The sequence below is a fragment of the Leptonychotes weddellii genome, chromosome 12 (assembly GCF_054177405.1).
Source record: "Leptonychotes weddellii isolate Sample4059 chromosome 12, ASM5417740v2, whole genome shotgun sequence".
Lineage (NCBI taxonomy): Eukaryota > Metazoa > Chordata > Mammalia > Carnivora > Phocidae > Leptonychotes > Leptonychotes weddellii.
The window spans coordinates 217,741-226,756 of NC_138380.1; the positions used below are offsets into that span (position 1 = coordinate 217,741).

General features: G+C 48.0%; 1 protein-coding gene across 1 annotated transcript in view; it reads right to left on the bottom strand.

Annotated features, from left to right (window-relative positions):
* Positions 1-9,016, bottom strand: part of DYNC2I1 (dynein 2 intermediate chain 1) — a 227,322-nt gene that overhangs the window by 190,049 nt on the left and 28,257 nt on the right. The gene's annotated exons all lie outside the window — the stretch shown is intronic.

The following is a 9,016-nucleotide window of genomic DNA, read 5'->3' on the forward strand; positions in this document are numbered from 1 at the left end:
CTCTACTCTAGAGACCCTGGACCCTGGGAAATAGTCAAACTCAAACATTTACAAAACACTACAAAGGTCAAACAAAATGCTTCTGCAGGCAGGACCCCTGACTGCGCTGGAGCTGGGCTTACAGTCATTCACACACATACACACTCGTGCACACACATGCATGCACACACACGTGCACACATGCATCACACTTGTGTGCACACACGCACTCGCGCACACACATGCACACATGCATGCATGCACACCTGCACCACACTCGGATGCACACTTGCATGCACACACACGTGCACACATGCATTACACTTGTGTGCACACATGCACTCACACACTCGCATGCACACACACATGCATGCACACCTGCATCACACTCGGATGCACATATGCACGCACACACTCGCACACTCGCACACACATGCATGCACACACACGTGCACAATGCACACATGCATCACACTTGTGTGCACACGTGCACTCACGCACTTGCACACTCGCACACTCGCATGCACACACATGCATGCACACCTGCATCACACTCGGATGCACACATGCACGCACACACTTGCACACTCGCATGCACACATGCATGCACACACACGCGCACAATGCACACATGCATCACACTTGTGTGCACATATGCACTCATGCACTCGCACACACACATGCACACATGCATGCATGCACACCTGCATCACACTCGGATGCACACATGCATGCACACACGTGCACACATGCATCACACGTGTGCACACATGCACTCACGCACTCGCACACATGCATGCATGCACACCTGCATCACACTTGGATGCACACTTGCACGCACACACTTGCACGCACACATGCATGCACACACACGTGCACACATGCATCACACGTGTGCACACATGCACTCACGCACTTGCACACGTGCATGCACACCTGCATCACACTCGGATGCACACATGCACACACACATTCGCACACTCGCACGCACACATGCATGCACACACGTGCACACATGCATCACACTTGTGTGCACACATGCACTCACGCACTTGCATACTCACACACTCGCGCACACACATGCACACACATATGCATGCACACCTGCATCACACTCGGATGCACACATGCACGCACACACACTTGCACACACATGTTCCCCCACCACCCTAGGGCCTGTCCTGTCCCAGCAGCACCACACAGCCCGTCCAGAGCCACCCCTGTAAAGAGGTCACGGGGACACTGGCCACAGCTCTGGAGGGTGAAGAGCCAAGGCTGCCCGAGCAGGGGAAGACACAGGACGATGTGCCCCCAGCCTTCAGTTTGCAGAGCAGGGCAATTAAACTTTGGGGAAGCAGAATGCTCAGAAAATCACATGCTCTTCTTAATTCAATTTCCTGGATGCTACAGAATTAGAGAATTAAATGTTTTAAAAGCTTTTAAAATAAATCAGAATGCCTTAAGAAACAATCCTTCAAACATAGTTTGAGGGTCTACAACAAGCCAATAGTGTGTGTGTGAAGTAGGGGTGCTTCAAAGACTCATTAATATGATCTCCACCCACAAGGGATTCACAGCCTAACAGGAGAGAGACGTGCACACAGCTGGTTAAGTTTGGGCAGAATTAAAAAAGCACCAGACGGGGGCACCTGGGCAGCTCAGTTGGTTAAGCGTTACATGTAAAAAACAGAAAGTTTAAAAAACAACAGATTATAAACAGTTGGATATTGAACCTGAACTGTGTGCAGCTACTCTAGTCCATTAAGTAAACACACAAAAAGGAATAAAAGATGTCTTCCCACGGAAGCACTCTGCACAGACTCACGCGGACACTGACTTGGGAACCCCACAAGCTCTCCCTTCCTGCAGCTGCTTTCCAGTGGGCACAGAGAGACAGTAAATCATCGTATACCCACGAAGCTGAGACGATGCCACGACAGACATAATGAGGGTGATGCCCGACGACAACAGAGCCTCCGCTGCTAGGAAGGCGTTGCAGAGCTCGTGGATTTGTCGGAAAGGCTGGAGAAAACCACTTTGGGCTGAGCTTCCTGGAGCAATGCTTCCAACGGTGCCCAAGGGCCCTGGGAGTCTGACCATTCTCTGCCCAGTCACCACCAGCCTGCCCCCTTTGTCCAACCTCTGGATCAAAGGTCTGAGTGGAACGTTCCCCCGGAACTGTGGGAAATGGGTGGATTTTCCTTTGCTTCTACTTAAAAGGGCAGGATTCAGCCCTGGGACCTACTGAGGTGGAGGGGACCACAGACCTGCAGTGAGCAGGCCACAGGGGAGTGAGGCAGCCTGATACCCCCAGACTGTGGGAAGGACACACTGGGGGTCACCCCAACATGACCACCAGGTCCCGGTGAGAGTTGACTTACTGTCGTTATTAGAAAAGTTTGTAGTAAAGACTATCTTCTCCACAAAGATGGAACAATACCTTTTACTCCACAGATGGACAAACACCCCTTGTAACAGAGCTGAACCACATCCTGTCTGATCTGTCCTCACCAAATGCCAGACAGCAGGTAAGAAAGTGGGAGCCCATACTGAACCAAGATGGTGTGCGTGAGACATCACATTACAAGGGAGGACTCCAGTTGGAGAACCCACCAGAAGAACCTCAGATCCTGGCTGTAGGACTGGCCGCGAGATGAGAGAGGCACACGCTATAGTGAACCCGTTTAAATGTCACCGGCGGTTCCTAGGAGCTCGTGCTGAAACCAAAACATAGAAATGTCTCAGATAGATAGATCATAGATAGATATATAGATAGATGATTGATAGATGAAACATGGATAGATAAGATTGAAAGATGATTAATTGATAGATGATAAATTGATAGATTATTATAGATCAAAAGACATATGAAAGTCAGGGAGACAGTGGTTCTCAGCCATGGCTGCTAATTGGTAAACCGCATAGCTTGAAAACCACTCTGTCCCACCCCAGAGACCCTGAATCAAGCAGTCTGGGGGAACCCTGTACTGAGTTTGCTCCCAGTGACTCCAGTTTGCAGCCTGAGAATCAAACTCTAAGCATGCGTGACATTGAAATACACGTGTGTGGCACATCTCTCCTCCCTGAGGACGTGTGTGAGTGAACAGATCACAGTGTTTGATCGGAATGCCGCTGGGCCCCAGCTGGCCGGGACCCGTGTGCCCGGTGTGCCAGATGCGTTAGGAGGTGCGTTAGAAGGGACCGGTGGACAGGCCACACCCCATGCCAGGGGCCCCTGTGAGCAGAGTGCCTGCGTTCCCGTGCTCTCCGCTGTGCACAGGCGTCCGCTCCAGGGGGCGCTGGTATGGGCCAGGCCGCCATCTTCCCAGTTCTGGGCACAAGGGCCAGCAAGCCCATGGGCCACAGTCAAAAGCCACATGTCTGGCCTGTTTTCACTCAGTTGAGTCCAAACATCAGCAGGGAAGGAAAGAGGGTTATTTTTTAGTTCCCTAAAACAACTATTAGGTGAACACTGTGATTTATTCCTATTTGACAAGAGAGTGGGCTGAGGCAGGTAACGCCCAGATCACACACTATGTAGCCTCAAACCTTGGTGGCCAGAGTCTGTCTGATGGGCCCTCACTGAACCACGTTTTACCAAATGCCTGGTACAAGCCGGGCATAGAGGAAACCTTCTACTGGACACCACTGCAGAGTCAGCTGTGTCGGTAAGAACGGGGCGGCCCAACCCTGGGGTGGTGAGAGCCCGTCCTGTCCCTCCTGAGCCCCCAGCACTGGATGGTCTTCCAGCATGAAGTAGCAGGCGCAGAGCAATGTGCGAAACCCAGACACACAGCTGTCCCTGTGCCCTCCTCCCAAAAAGCCACGTGTGTTTCTTCTGATTTCATCCTTACTCTTCAGAGGCCGGCTTGTCAGCTTAAATGAGTCCTGAGACGGGGCCCCCCGGACAGCAAGGATGGGGCAGGGCGCCCCGGCTGCCGGCTTCCCCAGTGTCCTGTCAGGCCCCTGCTAGGAAGCTCAGGGCAACCCGCCCCTTCCCCGCACACCCTCGGGAACTACTGCGCCTCTGTCATGGTCCGGAATGCCTGCTGACCTGTGGGAGGGAGGGGAGAAGGACATATGCGGCCCTCTCCCTGCCTCTCCAACCAGCTAATGGTGCACAGACTCGCAACCTTTCAATGAAGGTATTTCCCTGTCTCCACAGAATTGCTATCATAGTCGGACTTGAATTCAGCCTTGGGAATTTGAGTGTAAAAGATAATGAACAAAAGTTAAAAAAAAAAAAAAAAGATGTCTTTTAAGTAAAAGCCTTGACTTTGTGACAACCGGGGGTTGCGTTCCAATACTCGGGGGAGAATTTTGTTATCATAGATTTATAAAGGTAGTAATTATAGCTTGAAGCTGAACCATCAAAATTCCAAATTCTTTCTGATGGTAGCTTTTTAGTTGCCAAGGGGTTGTTTTGCTTGGGGTTTGTTTTCCTGTCCTCGTGGCTTATTTCCACATAAACCACACACAGATGGTGCTGATCCCCTCTGCAGGGCAGGACACCTGCTCCCCCAAGTTACACTTCCCACCTCATCACTGCTCCAAGGGAAGACTGACGTTCCCTGCCCAGCTGCACCCATTCGACACTACAGGATCACCCCTCCTGCAAACAATCCTTAGAGACACGTAGGTTTTTGCTGTAAGGGCACAACAGTCCTCGGGCTTAGAGAAGAAGAATGGCCCGTCATCGCTGGAGAAAGGGCACTGCTGACTTGAAGAGGTTTCTGTTTTGAGTGGTGCAGATCAACCCTGTGGACTGTGGTTCTCAGACTATAGAACTGGCTTACTTTTTGAGGGAAAAGCCCCTGCAGAACCGAGGACCTTGAGGTCCTGTGGGGGAGCACCAGCTGCATGTGCATGGTCAGTGCTCGCCCTCCACCCACCTCGCATGGAGGCCGCCGGGAGCGTCTCCCGAGTCAGGGTGAATGCCCAAGTGTGGTCAGAAAATGTAAGAACTATAAGGACAGGGCTTCCTTGTAGAAAAGATTTTACCTAACTGTGGGTTTTTTAAGTATTTCACATTAGTGCTTATCAAAAATAGAAGGTCTTCAAAAAATAAAAGTGATTATCCCCCTTGATATCACCATGAAAAGACTGGATTCTGATGGATATTTTTTAAATAACATTTCTTAGAGGAGAGCTCTTAGCTGTACTGCTTCTTGCAAATGTGTGTGGTTTTGGAATTCTAAATGCAAGCTCCATAGCGAAGCCCAGAGGACGTGGGCGTGGAGGGATGGCCGGATGTTTGCTGCCCCCATATGGCTCACTTTCTCACAGTTCCTGTGCCTTTTGCAAATCCCCAACCCCAGAACGTCCTTGAGGGAGCGCAGTCTTGTTCCAGAGAGCTCTAAGCAGCACCAACACGCCACTGAGGATGGGTGAGCAGCAGCCCCAGCACATGCAGAGGAGCTAAAAGTTCCTGTGTTCTGGGCCCAGCAACAGGCTGGGGAGACCTAGCAGAGGTTGGGAGATGGGTTAGTGACCTGGGGGAGGGGGGCACCTCTCCAGGCTTCTCTCCTGGACCCCTGCCCCAGGCACTGTCAGAAGCATGGCCCTGAGAGCATCCTCCCGGTACAAAGACGGCTTTGGGGCCAGGACCCTCACCTTGTCTGTCTATAGAACAAGGCTTAACCTGTCAGAAGGCATGTTCTTTGTCAGAATGGCTAAAATCAACAACACGGGAAACAACAGGTGTTGGCGAGGATGCAGAGAAAGGGGAACCTCGTGCACTGTTGGTGGGAACGCAAGCTGGTGCAGACACTCTGGAGAACAGTATGGAGGCTGCTCAGAATGTTAAAAATACAACTACTCTACAAGCCAGCAATTGCACTACTGGGTATTTACCCAAAGGATACAAAAATACAGATCTGAAGGGGTACATGCACCCCAGTGTTTATAACAGCATTATCAACAATAGCCAAACTATGGAAAGAGCCAAGATGTCCATCAACAAATGAATGGAGAAAGAAGATGTGGTGTATATATACACTGGAATATTACTCATCCATCAAAAAGAATGAAATCTTGCCATTTGCAGCAACATGGATGGAGCTAGAGTGTATTACGCTAAGTGAAATAAGTCAGTCAGAGAAAGACAAATACCATATGATCTCACTCATATGTGGACTTTAAGAAAACAGATGAACATATGAAAAGGTGAAAAAGGAAAAAAGGAGAGAGGGAAACAAGCCATAAAAGACTCTTAATGATAGAGAACAAATTGAGGGTTGCTGGAGAGAGGCGGGGGGGATGGGCCAGATGGGTGATGGGCATTAAAGAGGGCACCTGTTAGGATGAGCACTGACTGTTGTATGTAAGTGATGAATCACTGAATTCTACTCCAGAAACCAATACTGCACTGTATGTTAACTACCTAAAATTAAAAAAAAAAAAAAAAAGGCACACTCTTGTCACCCTCACAACATAAGTGATGACCATGTAGCTAGGAGGGAAAGATAAAAACTGGGATCCCTGGTGGGGACGGGGGCAAAAACTGGTGCTAAGCTCAAGGCTTGGCCAGGAAAGCAGCAGGAACACCCCTGAGACATGGTGCCAGGGCCTGCTGAGACCAGGCTCTATCGAAACAGAAACCCAAAGTCCACTCCCCAACAGGCCAATGTGCATCAAGCAACAAGCCACCTACTGGGGAACAACCACTCTGAGGAAATGTGCAGAGGGACCCCAAAACTGAGGATGGAGCAGACACTGAAGAACCCTCTGACAAATGAGTCTCCACCTACCCCCAAGACCCAAAGGATCAATGAGAGAAACCTGGGGCAACAGCAAATCCCAAACACATCCCAAGCCCTGATTAGACTGACTCAAGCCCTACAGAAAAGGTCTGCCAGGAGAAGGCCAGCCATTCCAGGCTCTAGTCTCTACTGTCCTATACGACAGACGCAACTTTCAACAAAAAAACAAAAAGCCTACACAAAAGCAAGAAAAAATGCAACACACTCCTAAGAGATGAAGCCACCATCAGAACCATAGATACCATAGTGAGGGGGTGCCCAGGTGGCTCAGAGTTTAAGTGTCTGCCTTCAGCTCAGGTCATGATCCCAGGGTCCCGGGATCGAGCCCCGCATCGGGCTCCCTGCTCGGTGGGAAGCCTGCTTCTCCCTCTCCCTCTGCCCCCTCTCTCTCTCAAATAAATAAAAATAAAAAATCTTAAAAAAAAAAAAAGAACCATGGATATGATAGTGATGTTGGAACTAACTGAATAGTTTGCAGGGAACTTAAAATAGCTATGATTAACACATTAAAGGTTATAATGGAAAAGGTGGACAACATACAGATCAGATTGGTAATTTCAGCAGAGAAATGAAGACTATAAAGAATTAAGTAAATGTAAATGCTAGAAAAGAAAAACATAATAGCAGAAAAAGAATGCCTTCAGTGGGCTCATCCTTAGACTCAACACAGCCAAGGAAAGAATCAGTGAACTTGAAGAGGAAAAGAGAAATTACCCAAACTGAAACAGAAAGAGAAAAAAAGAAAAGAAAGGCAGAACATATTATCCAGGAGTTGTGAGATAATATCAAAAGTCTAATGCATACATTACTGGAAACTGAGAGGAGAGAACAGGGGAAAAGAAATATTTGAGGAAATAATGGCTGAGAATTTTCCAAAAGTAATGATAGACATCGAACTGAAGGTCCAAGAAGTTCAGAGAACACCAAGTAGGATAATTTTTTTAAAAAGTGGGGCGGGGGGGGCGGTGCCTGGGTGGCTCAGTTGGTTAAATGACTGCCTTCGGCTCAGGTCATGATCCTGGAGTCCCTGGATCGAGTCCCGCATCAGGCTCCCTGCTCAGCAGGGAGTCTGCTTCTCCCTCTGACCCTCCCCCTTCTCATGTACTCGCTCTCTCTCATTCTCTCTCTCTCAAAAATAAATAAATAAATAAATCTTTAAAAAAAAAAAAAGTGGGGCGGGGGGCAAGAAACCCACGTACCATATTCAAATTGTTGGTAAAAGTCAGAGAAATTCCTAAGAGCAGCCAGAGAAGAGACATATTACATACACAGGGACAAAGATGAAAAGTTAGGCACCTTTTCTTCAGAAACATGGCTGACAATGGAGGGATATCTTTGATGTGCTGACACAGAACTCTCAACCCAGCATGCTATACTGAGTAAAGATGCATTTCAAAAGAACAGGAGAGGGGCACCTGGGTGGTTCAGTTGGTTAAGCGTTCAAATCTTGATTTCAGCTCAGGTCATGATCTCAGGGTCATGAGCTCGAGCCCTGCTTCGGGCTCTGTGCTCAGAGTCTGCTTGAGATTCTCTCTCTCTAAAATAAATAAATAAATCTGTTTTTTTTTAAGAAGTGGAGGAGAAATAAAGACTTTCTAAGACAAAGAAAATTCTTAGGAATTTATTGCCACTGTAGCTACTCTCCAAGAAATGTTAAAGGAAAATTCTCAGGCACAAGGAGTACAATACTAGATGGCAGCTTAGATCTACAAAAAGAAAAGGAAAGCACAGGATACATGAGGGTAAGATGAAATTCATTCTCCCTACATGGAATTACTTGAAAAGTTAACTGTCTAAAGCAAACATAACAACACATTGAGTGTTTATAGCACATATGAGGAAAATATATGCAGATGCACACAGGATGAGAGGAAGGAGGTAAGTTCCTTACCGCACCCATGAAGAGGTATACAACATTCAGAGACAGACTCTGGTTAAATAAAGACATATGTTGTAAGCCCTAAGGCAATCACTAACTACTTTTTTTATTTTTTTTATTTTGATGTAGTGTCCCATGATTCATTGTTGGCATATAACACCCAGTGCTCCATTCAATACGTGCCCTTTTTAATACCCATCACCAGGCTAACATATCCTCCCACCCCCTCCCCTCTAGAACCCTCAGTTTGTTTCTCAGAGTCCATAGTCTCTCATGGCTCATCTCCCCCTCCGATTCCCCCCCCCTTCGTTTTTCCCTTCCTGCTATCTTCTTCTTTTTTTTTTTTTTTTAACATATAATGTATTATTTGTTTCAGAGGTACAGGTCTGTGATTCAT